General features: G+C 33.5%; 1 pseudogene; it reads left to right on the forward strand.

The window, feature by feature from the left end:
- LOC149544652 (uncharacterized) overlaps positions 1-4,028 on the forward strand; it is an 88,410-nt pseudogene extending 84,382 nt beyond the window's left edge.
- The last annotated feature ends 18,071 nt before the right edge of the window (positions 4,029-22,099 follow it).

The raw sequence follows: 22,099 nt of genomic DNA on the forward strand, positions 1-22,099 counted from the left end.
CTATTGATGGCAACCCATGGACCATTCATTTCTTATATAAGAGTTGTAACCTTTTAAAATTTGAATGACCAAACCTCAAATGCCATGGCCAAGATTCATTTTTGTATGAAGCTTTAAATGCTGATTCAGCTACATTTTGCAATTCATTTGACACTAAGAATAGTTCACTTTGAATTTTAAGTGGAAACATTCTATTTTAGGTCATTTCAACTTTTGTAGTCAACCTATCGCTTGGTTTTTTAATCTAGAATCACACATTCACCATTTTCAAAATGTATTCTATATCTCTTTTATACTAGCTACCAATGCTTATGAGACTATGTTGCAATCTAGGACATAATATACATTAGAAATTTGTTTTTCTTCACCTTTCTTAGTTCTTATGGTAATTGACTCTTTTCCCGTGACTAAAATTTGATGATCATTTTCCAATTTAACCTCTGATTTTACTAATTGATCTATTGTTGATAATATCTCCTTAGTCTCACTCATATGGTTATTACAATCACTATCTAAGAACCATACTTCTTTAGAACTCTCTTGTGCAACATTGCACATTATCAAGATGGTGTTTTGCTCACTAGTGTTGGGAAGATTTTTATTTATAAAATTTGTCTTTTGTCTATCCATGTCATATTATTTTTTTCTACACTCAGATGTAAAATGCCCAAATTTACTACAATAATGACATTGGATGTTAGATTTTTCATACCTTTCTCCTTGATGATGGTTGTGAGGATGGTTGCTCCCCCTTACTCTTGTTGATGTGAAATTGGTTTGTGAGCTTCATGTTGGTCTTCTACTTTCAAATTGTGGATTTCCTCTTCCTCCTCTTGGTGTAAAATGTCCTCTACCTCTACTGTAATCTGATCTTCCTCTTGCTCTTCCAAGTGAGAGTTGAGTCTTGAAAGAATTCTCCAATGATGAATTTCTTGAATGATTCAACCTTTGCTCATATGATAAGAGAGAACCCATTCACTTATCTATTGAAAGTAGGGAGAGATACTTAGATTCTTCAATGGCTGCAACTCTTGAATCAAACTTATTTGGTAGACTTTGAAGTATTTTCTCTACAACTTGTTGATCCTCAGGGTTTCTCCATAAGATCTAATCTAATTTACTATCCCCATTGATTGTGTGAAGAATGAATCTTTTTAATTTGAATCTTTCATTTGTAAGTTTTCAAAATCTCTTCTAAGGTTTTGTAACTTTGAAATTTTTACCTTGCCTATGCCTTGGTAAGTTGATTGTGAGTTGTCCCATGCTTGCTTTGAGCTTGTGGCAGCAATTACCTTTGGAAATATTTCTTCCTCCATTGCGTATTGAATAAAGAACAATGCCTTAGCATCCTTTTTCCCTATTTTCTTTTAATAAATCTTTTTCAGCTTGTAAAAGAGCTTGATATGCCTGCTAGTTTGTTAGTTCAGAGAACCCACTTTCAACTAAATTCCAAACATCCTAAGAATGAAAAATTGTTTTCATTTTGATGCTCCAACAATAATAATTTTTGCCATTAAAAGTTGGAATTTGTGGCTATGAAATACTTATACTAGTTCCTGCCATTATTTAATAGAAAAGCCTCTCTCTTGTAAAATATAAACCCTTTCTCTTAAATTCTCACACAACAACTATGATCTCTTCCTTAAATCTTCAACTTTGCTCTCATTTTCCCATCACCCACAATGATATCTACCCATAGAAATAATGCCTGAATCTTCTACAGCTCTAATAACAATCTGTTGCAATAGAGACAAAGGAAACAAAGATTGTGCTCACATAAAATAGAGATAAACCAAAATAAAAACATCTAGAGATAAATAGATATGTAATATTGATTCAAACATAAATAAAGTTTTGCTACATATTCCATTGTTGAATAGTCAGTTGTTAATCTTCTAAAACAAAAGCTATTTGTTCTCATATTACTACCATAAAACAAAGCATTTCAATTTACAATGAGTCTTCTCTCATAAGCTAGAAGCTTCCAGATATGTCTTAAACAATTTAGAAAATATATTTTACAAAATGAGAGGGCTAGAGCTCTCCATGATAAGACAACAATAAATGTAGTAGTTGGAGTAGGTAAAGGTAGGGGAGATTAAAAAGATAAGTTGGAAGCCTGTGTCACCAACAAGCATTGCTAGGAAAAGTTTTTGACAACATGCATCGTGAATATTGCACCATATTCATGCTTCTCACCCTATATATTCTACCTACTATTCCTCCCCAAAATAATACTTGATGGTTGGCAATAACTCTCTACAAAGAGATCACATTTATTGAGAAAGTGGTGAGGTCATGAATATTTTCTCTGAATTTATTTTAGTTTTCAAATTGAGTATTTCAGCTAATAAAAAAACTGCTTAACATGCAATTTATGCATGGTAATTTCATGCTGAGGACCTATGTAAGAAGTCTTTTGTTGAGGAATGTGGACCTAAAATTCACATACATGACCTACACATTGAATTTTTAGAGAGCAAGGAAAATGAAATGGGAAGATGGCTATGGTGGAAGGGCAACTCATGTACTACACGTGGATTAATGTCACAAGTCAATGCAGGGTTTGAATTTGCCAAGTTGGAGCATTGCATGGATCAAAGACCCTCCTAGATCACCCCCCATGACTATCAAAATATATTGGTACTTCATCTTATAGATATGGATAATATGAACAAACTTGACTTGGGTGGGATGGGCCATTTGAGAAGCATTACAATACAGAAATGAAAAGATCTACAATTAGTACAAGGCATTGAAAAATTGCAATAGCTGGCATGGCTTTAGATAAGTGGAGTAAATAAAAAATTTGCATTTCACACACTAGGTAGCCTCCAAGGTTTGCAGGACCTTGAGATCAATAATCCAAGTTGTCAGGAGGTGAATTAGCTAGGAGATCTAAGGGGTTGCATTTTCTTGAGAGACATTAGTGTTCATTGTCAATCCCTTTGGAGTTCCCAAGGTTGAGGGGTTTGCAATATTTGGATAAAGTGGAATTTGGTGTGTGTGATAGAGCAAAGGGGTCCCTTGACTATAGAGGATGCAAGGAGCTTCATAGTGTAGTCCTCAATAGTTGCTCTGAGATGGTTGCCTCACTGCTTCATGGTGGGTGTAAGAAAGTATCCAAAATTGTATTGTGGGAATGTGATGTAGTGATGGCATGTCTAGATATAGGTGTACCAAGTGTTGTTAGGGCACTTGAGTTGTATGTTTTATTAGAAGCTTCTTCCTTGCCCAAAACCATGAAGTTCTATTATAGACTAAATAATCTCCATCTATGGAATATGGGGAATCTCAAGAAGCTTCTGAGTTTTAGACTTCTATCAAATTTGACTATGCTCAAACTTGGCAAGCCTAGGATAAGGGAGCCTCTAGATCTTACATGTTATGTCTTGTTGGAGGATGTTTACTTTTACACACTCAAGAAATTAGAAAGGTTTCCCAACTTCTCATCTTTGAGGGAGTTGAAGAAGTTAAGTTTATATGATTGTTGGAGTGTTGAAGATCCTCCTAATATTAGGGGCTAAAGTGAACTATACGTATTCCATCTAGTGTATAATGACAATATGGAATGATTGCCAAACATGGGAGAGTTCACACAATTAGAGGAAATCAAACTAAGTTGGCCTTGTGAGCATACCATCACTTATGATAGAAACGTGGATTGGCATCATGGTGAGGAGAATGTTGTAGATTATAGATTTGTGCATGGGAACTTCTATAATCAGCTTGCCAATTATACAAATGTTGATCAACATTCTGAAAATGATGTGACTGGTAATCAAACAAATATGGGTAAGCATTATAAGGATGCAGTTACTTATGTAATAGGAAAGTGGAATGGGCACACTTTGAGAAATGTGAAATGGCATTGTAGGGAAGTTGGCTTTGTGATTAAGGTTTCTAGGAAAGGTAGATCTAGTTCCACCAAAAATTACTCTGATAGATGTGTGGATGGTATAGACATGTCTCTTGATGATGGTTCTCTCAAATTACACTACTTATTTTCATGTAAAATGGCTATCTGAGTGCTCCAACTTATGAGGACCTTTAGACTTTCCTAGAGTACTTTAAAGATGAAAGCTTTTGGAATTTAAATGAGATAAGCATGCAAGTAGCACTGGTGGAGTGGGAGTGGGTGAAGGGCAAGACAATGCTAGTGAAGAAGAATGTCTATGTAGGGAAGTTGTGTTACTCGCCCATGGCTCCCTATGAATTGCACGAGCCAAGAAAATGATGAAAAGGGCATCTTTCCATGGATAATCACCCTAAGAGATGATCACATTGATGGAGGGCTATCTATTATTGGCTATTATACATCATGTCCATTTAGAAACAACCATTGTATTTTACTAGACACATCTATATAGCAAACCTATCAAAGAGGGCGCTTACTCTTTTTGTTATAAACTTCCTTTAGATGTATGTTGGGTTTACATTTCTTTTTACTAGTGTTTTTATAAATATTTTACAAATATGATTAATGCACAATTAGACACCTTAGTTAAGAATATGTTATTTGACATTATATTTTAAACGATAGTTTTTTCAAATAAACAAAAGAAAAGGCTTGAAGGTTGAAGTCCAATAGTAATTGAAAAGTGAAAAATATTGATGATTATCTTTGAAGTGGAATGCCTCTGCAAGAAGGAAATCAAAGAACAATCTGGAAACCTCTTTCTATGTGACTATGATTAATCAGTAGAGGAATAAGGTAGGTGGTTATTGGAGATTTTCATGGTGTTAGTCACATCCATGATAGACTAATATATAAGCATATTTTTCTTTCTCTAGCCATTCAAACTTTAGATATTGCAGATGTCATATTCCAGGTTTCATATTTGAAGTAACTTGGTAATACTACACAACTCACATGAAAGTGGAGATAGAATTTTGAGACACAAATATCTTGCAACAGTTCTTGTATTAATTTCTTTGAGATTCATACATACTTTTGATATGATATTTATGACAAAGATATAAGACTAAAACCTAGCTTCTATTTATTTCAAACTTATATAGAAAACAAGCCAAATGCATCAAATACTTAACACAAATTCTAGGACTAACTCAAAATGATATGTATCATCATGGAATAAGAATTCATACCCTTCTTCCCAATCTTGGAAATCCTTTCATGGAATAAGGATTGTAAAAAGCTACTGATTGAGAAGACACATCATTACATAACATCAAAAGCAAGTTACAAAGAAGATAAAGATTTGTTTTACAAATATTCTCTACAAATAGAAAGATGTGTGAAGTAGTCCAATATTTGACAGTTGGCATCTCGATATTCAAGTAGAGTCTTGGTTTGTGATGTAGGTCCATCCATAACAAGTACATGCAAAAGTAAGATACCCTATTGTGATTCCCATCCTTCTTCTATTTTTTCTCCACTTGTGTTCATCAATTATCTTCTAAAAGTACTTCTTGTGGGTAGAACCTTCATCTCTCCAATTATCTCCCATACATATATCTCTCTTTTGGTAGGTGACTTGATGCCTCTGATAGTTTCCAAGTTTTTGACAAATTTGTTTCCCCTAGCATTTTTTATGGCCTTTGATTCTATTATAAACTTGTTCATGTATACCTCAATTTTAAATAAAGAATCAACCAAAACATAAAACAAGTTATCATCCACATCCCCATAAAAAATATTTGCCATTTTCTATAGTGTCATAATATGATCGAATGATATTGACCACTCTTGCTAGTATTTTAATTTGTTTTCACTGTCAACAATTGAGGGAATAAAGGTATCAATGCCTTCATTCATCACCTTCATCTTACCTTTGATTACTTGTTACTTGGTTATAAAGAAGCCAATCATTTCTCTCACCATTTCTAAGGCTTCTTTGATTCTGAAGATTTTGTCCAACAATTCTAGCTTCCTAGCCATCAAAATAACCAACTTATCAAAGAAAGGATTATATGGGACCCATTGATTCAATATAGGAGAGAGCCATGTCAGAGCTTCCTCACACACATATTATGCACTTTTCAAAGAGATGAAAAGACTATGGATTTTTTGCGAAACTCTTTTCAATATTTGAATTCTATGATGTAGCATTCCCTTTAGTGTATTGACCTTTAGTTGGTTATCTTGGGTAGGATCCTTATTCTCCATTGCAACAATTTCTTGTTTTGGCCCAACTGCTTTTTCCTCTATCAAGAGAGGAATTTGTTCAGTGGAGTCTTTTGTTTCATCAATCCTTATCTTAGTTCTTCTTTGCTCCATTTTCTTGATCTATCCTTTCAAGGTATCAATCTCATTCTCTAGCCCTTGTACATTATCTTCTAGCTCCTTTATTCTTTGTTCAAGTACATAACTCTTTTTTATTTCTTCTTCATATAATTTTCTTTGGTCAATGTATTCTCTAAAGGTTTTAGCAAATTGATCCCAATCTGCCCCACCTTGACCTCATTCATAGAAGAAAAGTGTTTCAAAGCACTTGAAATCTCACTACTATAGGTATCTATTCTAAGGTTGATATGATGGAACTACCTTTGGTTTGTGTCTTGGACATCCATGAGCCTAGCTAGATTTATTTACCTTAGGAGAAAAGCTCTATACAACTAGTATCTTGTTGCCTATATTGAACCCTGGGCCTCTTTGAAGGCCTCATGCACCAAAGGATTCATAAGAAACTGCCTTATATTGTCTTTTGATTTGGTCCAACACAAAAATTATTCCCAAATACCATTTTGGCACCAACAACATGTCACTTCTCAGTAGGAGGTCTCTAGCCTCATTAACTATCATAGTCTCACTATTCAGGTCAAAAGCTTTTCAATAAGGTATTTTGTCTTCTCTCTACTTTCCCCTAGCTTCAAAATCAGAATAAGTTCATTTTGTTTCACCTTATATCTAGGAAACTTTTGTACTTTGGAGATTTCATAAAATCATCATCTTTTAAAAACTTTTTAGCTTGGATGATCTGATCATCCAGCCTCATTGCACACAATTGTAGATATGTCAATGATATCTCTGTTGCTTTTACTCTTTCTTGTATGAAACTTTTCCTCATGTTAGAAAGTACTAGCTTCTAATAGGCGTTAGTTGCAATGTCCATTATTTCACCTTCTCATACATGTGAATAATGTTTTGCCTTTTTTTTTCCTTAGCCACCAAGGGAGATGCTTTAGGTTGATCTTCCTTCTCTTCCAATTCTACATCTAGCTCAAGGTAATCTAGATTCACCTTCTCTTCTTCCCCCAAAGCTTGTGGCAATTGTGACATTATATGATAATAGTTATGCAACATTTTCTCAAGCCTAAAAGGATAGGCAACCTCTATACAAAACCCCTCAAAACTTGGGTCCTTTTTCTTCATCTCTTTCTCTACCCTTTGAATATCTTCAAACTTCCTTAGCCTATCTTCTACATCACTTCCAATTAGATTATTCCTGATTATGTCTTCCCAAGGTAGTTTTTTATTATTGGGGAGAGTATAATTCCATATTTCTTTAAATGCATTTCAAACCACACTTTTAGGGTCATAAGTTTTGTATGGAGCAGAAGATAAATTGTAGTGCATCAAGTACTCATGAATCTAGTCAATTGACTCTTCCAATTGTAAAATCCTCAATCTTGAAGCATCTACACAAAAATGTTACTTTATGGAATTTGCGGCCTATGTACTCCCTACCCATCATATATAATAAACTTCCATTAAAACTCCATTATTTATCCCTAAGAGGCATAGACTTTGGCAATATATCTAGAGGTTGGTAGCATAGATTCTCATAACAAATATATGTTGAAATAAAAAAGCATCACCCTAGTTATTGTCTAGTTTGGTGTCATACTTTAACCATGTAGGACTCAATATTCTTCTTAAAAATTCAGGGAGTCTATTTGGTATGTCACCTAGCATTCTCATAAGAATAGAGCTAAAATTATTTAAAAATGAAATAGAAGTAGAATAAGGGTAATCTCTATCCCACACCCAAATCCATAGTTGGAGTAGAAGGTTTCCAATATGAAAGGGTAATTATAGTTAGAGTTTCAATTCAAACTTTTGGTGACATTTTTAGCTAGCTTAGGGTTGGTTTAGTTCATGGAATTGTAAAAACCAAGTTTTTTATAAATTTCTATTTAGCCAAATCGGTGTTTTGCAAATCTTCATTCCTATTTTTAGGGTTTTAATTGTATCATTTGTGTCACTCATAAGATCAATGGAAAGATACATTTTTATGTGTAAGCCTAGAGATGAAGGTAGACTCTAAAAAATAGTCCAATTAAACTTTTTACACTCCTCAAAAAGCACAAACTAGATTTTTATTTTCAATTCCTAGTTGCAAGTGGGAAGTCTAATTACCTTGTTTCGAGACAAAATTAGAAATCTGGTAGTCTAATTCCATTTTGCCAATTTTAAAACAAATACAAAAAATTTCAAATCTAGATTATGAAAAAGCTAATTCTCGTCATCTTCCACCAACCAAATAGACCTTTAGTATTCTCATTCTATTCCAAAAATTCTGAATGGTTGATAACCCTTGTCCTTTTCATATTTCTGTGAATTCACTTTATGCACTTTTTCCTTTTAAGGTTACGATCTTATGCTCCACTAAACTTATTCTTCATTGTAAGTCCATGAACTTAACTATAACAACCTTTTGATCTGAAGCTTCATAATTTATTGGATATGTGGGGCCTTCAACTCTTATATCACCTTTTGACTACAAACTTATACTTAACTATTAACCATCTTTAGTTTAGTTTTGTAACCTTTTTGGAATATAAATTTGTTCTCATGCTCACCTTCAACTGTAACTTCAAGATGCCTTAAAATGGACCTTACAATCTTGCCCTATCCTTTAATCATAGCATTGCAGCAACCCTTGTAAGCTACTTGTGTTTGGGAGACTAAAACCCTTTAATGAAAAAATCTTTATGCACTTACGCTCAAGAACTTGGTGAATTTTTTGGTGACCCTTTCAATATGACTTATGCTTCTACAATTTCCATTGAACATATCATCGTGACATATTTTGAACATACATAGTTAGACATATGATGATAGGCTTGACCTTTAGATTGTAAGATCAGGAGAAAATTTAAACCTTTGAGGAATAGATTTAGGACCATGCTCTTCTCTTAGAATGTATGTTCAAGACACATTTTCACTTTTATCATTTACTAATCCTGCAATCTCAAGTTTACAACCCAATCAAATTCTCTTACAATGATACACTTGAACCTCTAGACATAGGGTCAAAATACATTAAAATATCATTTACAATCCTATACTGATACTTGATCATGAGATTGGGAGGGAATATGGAATATACGAGAATTATGCTTTACAAACTCTTGCTTAGACATAAGACATAGGAGAAATTAGAATGTCAAACATTGGATAATTCTTTTTGACTAAGTCTTAACATGATTAAACTATTTTCAACATACCATGAGTTATAAAGGATGTTTTAGAAAACTTACCCAACCTAGGGCATGTCAAATAAATCTAAAACCTCTACAACAGAAACATGGAAACCCTAGTTTCATTCATTTTCTTGATCTTTTCATGGTATTTTTCAAATACTTGTAGGAATTGTGAAAATAAAGGCCATCACATTCCACCCATTTGGCATTAAAGATAAAAACGTCTATATGTGTCAAAACTTTACTTACTTAAAATTTGATAATCCCCCTAAGCCTATACATCTTAGTTTTGTCTTCGAAATATTTTTAAAAACTATTTCAATATGATGCATTTTATCTTCCTCATACCACCATATATGCAAATATTTTTCACATAAAAATAATACTTATGTATTCCACTTTTTTGACAGTAATACCAAAAGTGAAACTATTTACATGGTATACATAGAGTTTTTAAAATGCAATCTTTTATGAACTCTTTGGCTCTCTAGAGTTTTTTTCCATGTTTATTTTAGTGATTCTAATGCCAAGGATTGTGAATATATCTATATTGAAAGATCTATCATATGTTTAGTGACAAACATCTCAAGGGTTACAACATACTATAATTTCTATGACCTTTGTATTCTTCTCTATGGGTTTCAAATAAGGTATCATGATTTCTTGAAATTCAAGTATTTCTCTTTGTATCTTGTCCTCATCTTTATTCAAATCTAATTATAAAATGATAAAGTACTTTATTTTCTAATAATAAACATGATATAACCAAGGTTCCTTGGTTAAGTTAGCAACACTATTCTACAAATCCTCATCAATATGTTAAAAAAAAATTGAATATCTTGTGTGAAATGTGATACATCACATAATTATTGGACTAACCTTATTATCTCCTTAAGAGAATTTCCCAACTTGGTAGCAACAACATCAAGTTCAACCTATTGAACTAAAATATACTTATTTAACTTCTCCATAATCTTTGGTTCCATTGTTTTCTTTACTAATTGCATCATTCACTCAGAATCATCAACATCACATGCATTAACTTATTCTACATATGATAATTGTTGATCAATCATTGGATCTTTTATATTTATTTGTGCATTGGGAATAATTTTTAGCAAGACTTATTTTGCATCCGATAATAGTTATTTGCACTTCATTCCCCATCTCAACTTTTCCTATGCATCTTTCCTCTTTACTGATTCTCTTGATTTAATCATAACATTTGGATCTAGTTTTGTAGGATTATATATCATAGACTAGAACTATGATCTCTTCTCTTATGATATGATAGAGCTTGTACTAGGGGATATTATTAGTTGTACTATATCCTTTTGATCATCATTTTTTATTTTGTTGATAATCATTTGAATGTTTATCCGCCTTTATATCATTGTCCTTATGTTACTCGAGGGATTTAGTGCCAACATCTTTCTCAATTTTTGTCTCCTATTGAGGTTGTTCTTTGGTATGTTGTCCACGAATATCTTTTTCTCTCTCCCTTTCCTTCTCTTTTTCTTTATCATTCTTTATGTTTTGGGTGGTTGAGGTTGTGGCTTTAGTAGATGTGTCTATTGTATTCTCATTAGAATTATTTTTATTCTACTAGAGGGAAACATTTTTGTCAGTTGTCAGCTCAATTACTTTTGGCTCTTTAGGCTCATCTATATCCCTGAGGAGTTCAATTTGTTCTTTAGTATTATCTACATCAATAGGAAAATTAGCGGAAAAATAATCAATTGAAACATTTACATTTTTAGTTGGTTTTGCATGGGCTTTTTTATGCATGAACTAGTTATAAAAACATTGTATATCCCATAGCATGTACATTGGTTGACTTGGTAAATGGTGTTTTGTCAAGTGGTTCCTTAGAACTATTCATAACATCCCAATTGTTATTTACTTGTTCACATAGATCATTCTTTGTAATGCCTAAAATTTCAATCCTTTCTTTTGTTCCCTTCACCATCTATGGTATATCATCAACCACTCTTTTTAGTATCTCCTCAATATCCCCATTATCCAATTGTATGGTTGCTATTATTTGGTACCATCTTTTTCTTGTTCCTCATCCAAATGATAAATCATATTCTACACTATTTTACTTTATCCCTCAACTTCCTAAATCCTTCTCATCATGACTCTCACTAATCTAGTATTTTCATGAATCTTCCTTTTTGTTTCTTTAGTGTCAAGAATTTTAGGTATAGTGTAATTAGGCATAGTTGATAGTATTGATCTTTCCATGAACTATCTTTTGATATTTAAAACATAACTCCATCTTCCAATTATTTTGTTGTATAATGCATCTGGAATTATGTTTGCAATTTCAATAGGTGCATCAATTGGGATACATATTATCAATTATAGCTTCTTTAATATTTATTTTGTCTTCATCATTTAGCTTATGAAATTTTAAAATGTGAATTAAACAAGAGATACTAAATTTCCTTATTGCTTTGATATGTTTATCAATGGTTTTTGGTACAAATGTCTACACAACTCTAAATTGCTTCTTATCAGATTTTGTTGTCTCAATGTCATCATTTTTCTAAGACTTGTGTTCCTTCAATGGTTTGTTCACCAACTATTGAACATTTTTTCTCTTTTGATATGTTCAAATTTGCTTCTTGTTAGTTTGTGTGGCCCTTTTCTTTTGTCACTTGGAAGGGAGTGAAAATGGTGTAGCAGCTCTAGTTCTAGAATTGATAACCTTATAAATATGTGGTTTTACAATTTGTGCTTTCTTACCCTTATTTTTTTAGGTTGCCAAAGATATAAATATTCTACATATATTTAACATTGTAGATATATATTATGAAATAGATCATGAGTTGAAAGATCACTTAGATTATCCTAAGAAGAAAATAGATAACATTGAAAAGGTTTCCCAACTTCTCATCTTTGATCAAGTTGGAGAAGTTAAGTTTATATGATAATTGGAGTGTTGAAGATCCTCTTGATATTAGTGGCTACAAGGAATTGCATGTATTCCATCTATTGTATAATGACAATATGGAAGGATTACCTAACATGGGAGAGTTCCAACAATTAGAGGAAATCAAATTGAGTTGGCTTTGCGAGGATAACATCACTTGTGATAGAACTATGGATTAGCATTGCAGTGAGGACAATGCCACAAATTATAGATTTGTGCATGGGCATTTTGACAATGAGCTTGCCATTTATGCAAATTTTTATTGGCATTCTAAAGATCTTGTGATCTATAATCAAGAAAATGCGGGTTAGCATTGTAAGGATGTAGTCACATATATAAGAGGAAAGTGGAATGGGTAAACTTTGAGAAATGTGAAATGGCATTATAAGGGAATTGGCTCTATGATTTAGCTTTCCATAAAAGGTGGATCTAGTATCACCAAACACTACTCTAACAGATGTGTGGATGATATGGACATGTCTCTTGATAATGGTTCTCTTAAATTATGCTACTTATTTTCATGTAAAATGTCTATTTAGGGTGCTCCACCTTATGAGGACCTTCAGACTTTCCTAGAGTTCTTTAAAGATGAAAGCTTCTAGAATTTAAATGAGGTAAGTGTGCCAATAGAAATGGAAAAGTGGGAGTGGGTGAAGGGCAAGACAATGCTGGTGAAGAAGTATGTCCATATAGGGAAGCTTCATTACTCTCTCATAGCTCCCTATGAACTACACAAGCCTAGAAAATGATGGCAAGGGCATCTTTCCATGGATTATCATCCCTAGAGATGAGCACATTTCTCCATTTTTCATTCCACATCTAGTCCATTTGACTAGAAAAATATATATAGTAAACTAAAAGGCACAACTTATCAAGAGGACATTTACTCTTTAAAAAAAAAAAAAACTTCCTTTAGATGTATGCTCGATTCTGATGTTTTTATAAATATTTTACAAATATGAATTAATGTACAACTAGACATCTTAATTGTCCCAAGAGATGATCACATTAATTAAGGGATATCTTCCATTGGCCCTTCCACATCTAATCTATTCATAAAGAGTCATCATTTTATTTAATGGAAACATCTATACCAAAAACTTAAAAACATAACTTATCAAGAGGACACTTAGTCTTTTGTTCCAACTTCCTTTATATGTATGATTTAATGTACAATTTGAAACCTTAGTTAATAATATGTTATGTGACTTATATTTATTGATTTCATCTTAAAATATCACTTACAAATGAGAGTTTTGTCAAATAAACAAAAAATGATCAAAGGGTAAAGTGTGATAGTAATTGAAAAGTAAAGAATATTGATGATGATCTTTGAAGTGGAATGCATGTACAAGAAGAAAACCAAAGAACAATCTAGAGACCTCTTTCTATGTGACTATGATTAATTAGTAGAGGAATAAGGTAGGTGGTTAGTGGAGGCTTTGATGGTAGTAGTAGGATCCATGATAGACTAATATATAATTATTCTTTCTCTCTCCACCCATTCAAACTATAGATATTACAATTGTCATATCTCGAGTGTTATGTCACAAGTAACTTGTGTTGGTAAACATATTTATCTCTTAGAAAGTTCATGATTTGGCCCAATAGAATGTGTGGCAAATTAATTTCTCCAACTATTGGATATGTCCTTGGTATACGGCCTTCCTCTACATTTGAGAGGGGCAGCTCTCTTGTAAGATGTAATTTTTTATTTTCAAATAAATATATATTCAAATTTAGAAAGCTATGAAAGTGAATGCAGAAAATGACTTTCAAGCCTTGTTAAATCAACTCCAACTACTAACAAGAATAATCAAGAACTATGCTTGAAGGTTAGCATTAGCTTAGTGATGATTCAATGGTTTACTAACATCTACACCATACTATGAAAAAATATCTTACAACAAGAATCAACAATCAAACAATTTAGACTTTTTAGAAAAGACAACACAAAATGCACTTCCTATTATTTCTATGCACCAAGAACATAATTGAAAATTTGTTGATTACAAGAGCAAGAATTGTATGCACTTTCCAATATTTATTTTTTTATAAAACTTCAACATAAGTGTCCCCTTATTTCTAAATCCAAAAAGTCCCTAATTAAATGCAACATGTTCATGAATTTATAAGTCATTATGGCTTAACTAACTATTCGGGTTCGTAACCACACAAAAAGTTAGAGTTTTGAATTTGTAATGCATTTCAAAACTAACTCTAACCCTAACTCATATTAATCAAAATTCTAGATCCTAACTCTAGTTACAATAAGTTACATGATCACTTTTACATAATAAGTAACATGATGACTACACATTTTGTGTAGAAAATAGAAGAGTTGATTTATGATAAATTGCACACTGCATCTCTCAATAAAAAGATTGTAAATTCTCCAATAACCAACCTCTTTAGAATTGTACTCTTTAATTGTATCATTATCATTATTCCTTCTAATCAAAAATTGCATAAATCTTTCGCAGGGATCCTTTGGTCCACTTGAGCAACTTTCTTACAATTTCCAATATAATTCCCTATTGCTGCCCAAACATATCCATGTTCACTATGTAGAATATTTCTCACAATTTAATATGTAGCCACTTGTAGAAGGGGTACTATTCCAATTTAAATAGTAATGGCTTCAAGAAATGACAACTTGTTTGATGAGTTTCTCTGCAACTATGCTTCCAACCATGCAGCAATCCAATAAGCTATATGTCCTTTCAAAGTTCTCACTTTACAAATTGGCAAGAGAGTACTAGGTAAGATAATGAATCAACTTTCTACCTTTTCATTACCATGTTGTGAGCTCATATTTCATTCTACTAGCTAGTTGAGTGAGCTCATTTCTATATGAATAGAGCTTGGGCTTTTGTTCATCTCAGATTGGTTTTGACAATTGAGTGTCAACACACTTAATCAATTCTCAAGTTGATGCCAAGTATAACACAAAAAATAAGCTACAATGTATGCAAAGCCAAAGAATTCAATAGGTTCCAAGTGAGCTTCAGGTACCGAGTGAACTTTAGGTGTTGAGTGAAGTATAGATGCCAAGTGAAACAATATTTCTATAACTACCAAGCAAAATAGAATTGCTATAAGAGTCGAGTGAGCCAATTTACCTATATGTGCCAAAAATTAGCAACTAGTATGTGTTGAGTGACATAGAATTAGCATATGAGTTTTTGCCTTCACAAACTCAGATGTAAATCATTTTTGAGCTAACATGAGATGAATCTCAAATTATCTTGAAGATAAGAACAAATATTTTCATTACCTATGTAATCAACATGCATCAAATGATAAAAATATAGAAGGCATGCAACCAATAGGAAAAGTGCAAGAAATGAGTGGGAAATGAAGATTTAATATTGATCATACATTCATACCTAACCCTAAGTCTTCAAAATCTTTAAAAAGAGGACGAAGCCCCATTATACAGAGAGAGAGGATTCACAAGAAAGAAGTGTATGGGTGAATTATAGCAAAGTGCAAAGGAGTGTAAAGACTTAGTGAAGGATAGAGAAACTTTGTAGAATCCATATGTTGAAGAATAGAGTATTAGAACCTTGAAGAGTGACATATTGGATTGAGCAAGGATTAGAGCAAACAGAGTAGAACAAGGATCTAGAATCAACAATTGAAGATTGCAAAGCTATTAGGTCAAAGAATTTTTAATACTTTCTAGCACTTGTATTAGACATGGAAATCCTATGGACTTAGGTTGTCCTAGTAGCCATTTGTAAATCCTTTAACAGGGTGGCATTCCAAGTGAATGTACTAGGCCTACTTTTAGCAAGATACTTAAATCCTTTAACAAGGTCACTTTTTATAGGGTGTAAAGTCTTTAACAAGATAGGCCTTTCATAAGGCAAACAATTAGAAGTGGTTAAACATTGTAACCTTAAATAGTTACACATTGCTACAGTGATATTTTTTGGGTGTCATCCCCACTCCAATTTTACCTTCTCATTTTGGAGGGTTTTTGGGTTAACAAATTTGTGTGTTGTCTATTTTCATGCATGTCTTTACTTTCATTTTTATTAATTGAATTAGATGCATGTGGATGATATTAGTTAAAAGGATTTGAATTGGTTAAAATGAGTTATTTCTGACTCACCCACACCCCCGCCCTTAGAAGTAAATTTTCCCACTTATTAATTCCAACAATTGGTATTAGAGCTCGGTTCTCAAAAAGAGGATCCTTACAACTTGGAGAAATGATCTTGAAATGGAAGTCTAAAAACTTGGAAAGATCATAGAGAATCAGGCAATTAACATACAACTTTCTTTTTGGAAGAAACAAGAGGAGAACTGAGAAAATCCTTAAAGAGAAGAAGAGAGATTTCCATAGCTGAGAATGACACATGGTATAAGGAGATTGACACCTCAAATATATTTTCAAAAGGAGATTCTAAGGAGTTTGATGTAGCAATAACAGACCTAGGGGAGAAGAATAGAGCTCAAGTAGAAGAAATTAGAACACTCAAGCTTGAACAAGAATCACAAGCCATGATGCTTTGTGAGGTGACTGAATAGAAGAAAAGAGCCATTGAAGACAAGGCTATGCTAGAAGAAGACAAGAGAAACCTTGCCAACAAACTGGAAGAAAAGTCAATTAAGCTTACAAGAATTTTAAACATGGAGATAGACACCTTAGGTCAGATGATGAATGCATGTCATGAATTGAATGTCAAGGACATTGAGATCTCTACACTGACGATGCAAAATGAACAACTACAAAATGACTTGAAAAGAGAGAAGAAGATTGCAAAGACCTTCAATCAACCCAATAAGGCCATCAAGCACTTTGAGTAGCTACTAAAATCACCAAGGGCAAGAAATGATACTATAGGACTAGGTTACATCAGCATTGAACAAGGAGAATCATCCAATACTATAGAAGAAAGGAGTAATAAAGGTAAGTACACTAAACCTACTTGTCATTTTTGTGGTAAAAAGGGACATACCTCTAATGTGTGTAGGAGCAAGAATACCCATCAACATGACAAACCTAAGAATGCAAGTCATTGTATTAAGTGCAAAAAGAAAGGACATCAAACACACAACTACAAGATTAGGACTATTAGAACACCAAAATTTGAATGTCATTGCTATAGTTGCAAAAAGTATGGACATAGAGCTTTTGAGTGTAGATCAAAGGCTATGTGGACATCAAATTAGATAGCAAGGGAAGGTAACTATGAACATGACTACAATTGGGATTACAACACCAGGTATAGCTATCATTATTGTTAAGAATATGGACACATTCCTAAAAATTGCATAAGGACACATTTTAGAGGGAACTACAATAGATGGTTGAGCCAAACCACATGTCTCAGTTGCTTGAAGACTGGTCATATCAGTAGGAACTATCCAACAAGGTCAAAGACATCCAACACAAAGAATGACAAAGGAGAAGAGAAGGTAGATGTTGAACACATCAAACGAGAAATGAACAAAACATGGAAGAAGAAAGATGGGAGTAACACATCAAATGAAGGGATTACTTCAACTAATAGGTCAAGTGGTCACACTTCATCTAACTAAGCAAGAGAAGACATAAGGGACTAATTTACAATTTTTTATTATACATTAGTTCCTAGACATGAAAGTGTTGAAAATAATAGATCAACATGAAAAAAGATGCAAAGTTAAATTTTCAAGATTTTGCAAGTGTTAGTGAATTATCTTTAGATGGCAAGAAAAAATCTAGTATATGTTGAGTTGATTGTCAAGACTATAGGAGCCAAATGATTAGTATGAGCCAAGTTGGTAGAGGAAGCCGAGTGAAGAAGAAATCTTAGTTGAAGATGAGTAAAGAATTCTCCCATGGAAGCTGAGTGGTGAAAAGACAATGGAAGATGAATAATGTAAAATCCTTCAAAAGTCAAGTGGATAGTTGTAAATGCACTAAGCATTAAATGCAATGAAAATAGGATATATTATCATATTTTCAATGATTTTTCCTCATCACAAACAAAGAGCAAAGATGAGAAAGAGTGTAGAGTGAATTCGAAGTAGAGAATCTAGTGAATAAGAAGATTTCAATAGCATTCCAGCAAAATTCTAGCAATTTCAAGGTATTTACGTCCATGTTGAGTTATGTAATTTTGTATTTTCTTTGCATAAAAATCCTATATTGCAAATTATGGCTTCTAGCTCTAGGAAAACTCAAGAGAAGGAACCATTTGAAGTCTAGCTAGTGTCCAAAGAGGTCAGACAACCTGATTTCTACCCAATACCTAAAGTTTCATATAAGAACAATCCAGCTATAGCCATATCCATCATACCCCCTAAAGTTGTAATGGTTCAAGATGTAAGGAGATGCTATAAATGTTAGTGTAGTTTTTTATTTTTTCTATTTTGCTAGGTTTTTCCTACACTTTTAATAATCTCACTTAGGTTAATAAAGCATGTCTTATTAGGTGAATGGTTGTGAGGTGTCACCTTCCTACATGTGAGCATCCATTAGCTATCTTGGGAAGATACTTTTCTATCTTTAGTCCAATAGATGGTTGCTCCTCATTGGTTGGTGTTGCCACCTCCTCCCTCTTCCTAGCCTATATAAGCATGCTACCTGGCTTGTATTTGTATCTCTTATTTTTGCACCCTCTTAATGCTATTTTGCTTCCAGAATTTGCATTACTCTCTTGGAGACTAACTCTATGATGCTATTTTGATTTTGTATCATTTGCATTCATAGTTTAGATATTTACTCTTTGCACTAGTTTTCTGGGTTATTAATCTTATCAGATTCTAACAATAAATGCTAGATTGGAGCCATAGGTGACATGGAAATGAGGGATGCCTATGAAATTTTTTGTGATAATGGAGTGTTGAAGGAAGAATTACAGATTGTTGAGAGGAAGGGTTTAACATGAACCCTAGAATTCTCCACCATTTTCAAGACTAAATGGATTAGACTTGTACTTAGTAAAATGCATGATGGTAGCTTATGGTTAGAGGATGGCCCTATCAAAATCACAAAGAGAATTATACATAGAGTGACAAGGTATCCACCCTTAGATTAGTTGAAGACCCTTAGGAGTGATTCTAAGGAGGCAATTAAGGAGAATATAGGTGCTAAGTGGAATAAAAGAGAGATGACAATTGACACGATACAAGACCCTCTAGTTGATTTTGTTGTCAAAGTTATTGCAAACAAACTCTACCAATCCAACAGGCTCAATAGTGTGCCTTGCATTGCAGTAGATGTAGGCTATAAATTGGTGAAGAAGGATCATACCTATGATCTTGTAGAGCTATAACTACAATAGATTAATGAGAATTTAGCAACTATCAAGAGAACCAAGGGAGCCCAATGCAAATTTGGTGCCATTTTAATTTGCATTTTCTTTTATGTTTAGAATGAATTTCCTTCTTTTGGAAAAGCTACATGGAAAATTGATAGGTCAATAATTGCTCAGGTTAATGAATATGTTGAGCAGATGGGAGCTAATTTTGAGACCTTGATGACGAGCTATTTTGAAGACTTTAAGAAATCAATGAAGCAAAGGCTTAGAATTCCAATTTTCTTAGTAGAGAAACATGTAAATGATATATGTTTTCTTGTAGATATAGACTATGCATACATTCAATCTATCATACCAAGAGTGAGATGGTTAAGACCTCTTGGGTATGTAATAAACAAAGATAAAGCATCAGCAACAATAGCTACATTGTTGGCAGAAGAAATAGATAAGGATGCACCACATTTTGGAAGTTATGACATGGTGAGATCAAAAGTAGATATGGAGTTAAAGACTGCCTCCACTCTAAAAAAGAAGGAAAAGCTTCTTAAGAAGCTAAAATCTAAATTTGGGGAAGGTACTATAGAAGGAGTAGAAGAAGAAGGTGAAGATGTTGAGGGTGATGAAGAAGAACAAGATCAAGGGCCACTTGACATGACCCAAGGTATGGGAGAAAATGTAGATGGGGAGGAAGATGTTGAGTAAGAAGCACCAAAGGCTGAGCTAAAGAAGAGAAAAGCTCAAAAATAGCTAGCTACATAGCCCAAGGGAAAGAAGAAGGCCAAAAAGCCAAGTCCAGCTAAGCCAACTACAAGGGCTAACACCAGGCCTACAACTCAAGGGGCAAAAGAGTAGGAAAAAAAAAAAGGAAACTAAACAAGGGGGACTTACAGAATAGAAGGAAAGAAGAAAGTATGTTGCACCTCCTAAATCAAATGAAGAAAGAATAGAGTTTGATGAAGAAAAATTCAAATTGGTAAGTCATTTTACCACATCTAAATTGGAAATCATTTATAAAAATATTAGAGACAATGTTGATTTAATTGGCTTGAAAACAATTGATTTTAATAAGTTGTCAAAGGAACAACAAAGCATAGTGGAAGAGCCCATCTACACTATGATGGCTAAGTTCAAGACCCTTGCCACTCAATCTAGATAACTCAATGCCTAAGGAGCTAAGCTCACTAGTTGAGAATAAATGGCATCACTGTCTCAAAATGGAGAAAGAAATAAGGGAGTTTGCATTGGATCATGTAATACTAGACCTTACTGAAGGTCAAATAAAAAAGGCTAGTAAGAATCATGGGAGCAAATTTGCACCCAAATACAATGCCTTCAAAATTTTGTAGAACCAAATAGAAGATGTTGTCCAAAAGTCCACACAAATGTAGAAATTAATATATGGATTGGAAACTATAAAAGAAGGGTAGGAAGACTCATTTGAAGGTAGAAATGATGAAGAAGAAGGAGAAAAAGAGAAAGATGAAGTAGGAGAAAAGAAAAAGATGAGGAATAGGAAAAAGAGACAAAAGAGGAGATAATGGAGAAGACACATAGTGGAGAGGCAACAACTAAGGAACAACAAGAAGAACAGAGTATCCAATAAACCCAACTGCCACCACCAAATCCTCCAAATACAACACCTATAGATATAATAATTGTAAAGGATGTTCCTAACACCACAAGTCAAAACATCAATCCTTTAACTACAAAGGATCTCAAAAAGATCCTTCACTGATCTACATTGCAAGCACAACTTTGTACAAATCTAGTTTTGGTGAGTGTTGATGAGCTACAGAAAGTTGTAGCAAAGATAACACAAGAGAAGGAAAGTACAAAAGAACACTCTACACAACCTCCCATAGCTATATTAGATCAACCCAAAGAGTAAGAAGAACAAGACAAAATTGCTAAGGTTGATAGTACAGTTATAATAACAACAACTGTCAAGGAGCAAGCAAAGGAACAAATAGGGTAAGATGTTCCTACCACATAAAGTCAAGGTGCACCTCCTCAAATCATCATTATTGATCAAGGCAGTAGAGAAGAGGAGAAAGAAGACGAGAAAACCCCTAAGGAGTAGGAGGCAATACAAACATTGGTAAACTTGTCTACATTAGGGACTCCCACTAAGAAGCTAAGTATTGATGCAATACCATTGCAGATTTTAGCACCAGGCACAAGCACCACCAAGGTTGCAAGTGTGCTTCACTATGGAGACCATGCAGTAGATGAAGAGATAGTCATACCCAATCATGACTCAAGAACTATGAACCTACAATAGATAAATGAAGTGCAAGAGGCACTAGGGAGCAGGAAGAGGAAAGAGATACTTAAAAATGAGTGTAGGTAGAAGCAAGCATTGGTGGAAATCAAGTACATATTTCTTGATGCATTCAGCTTGCAAGTACCTGATGAAACCTAGCCCTTCATGGAGCAATTATCCAACATTGTAGACTAGGTATAGAATGAAGACCTAAAAACTAATGTTAAATTATTATAATGGTCTGAAAAG

Source organism: Cupressus sempervirens, chromosome 8, assembly GCF_028749045.1.
Source record: "Cupressus sempervirens isolate cs-2001-9-10 chromosome 8, ASM2874904v1, whole genome shotgun sequence".
Classification (NCBI taxonomy): Eukaryota; Viridiplantae; Streptophyta; class Pinopsida; order Cupressales; family Cupressaceae; genus Cupressus; species Cupressus sempervirens.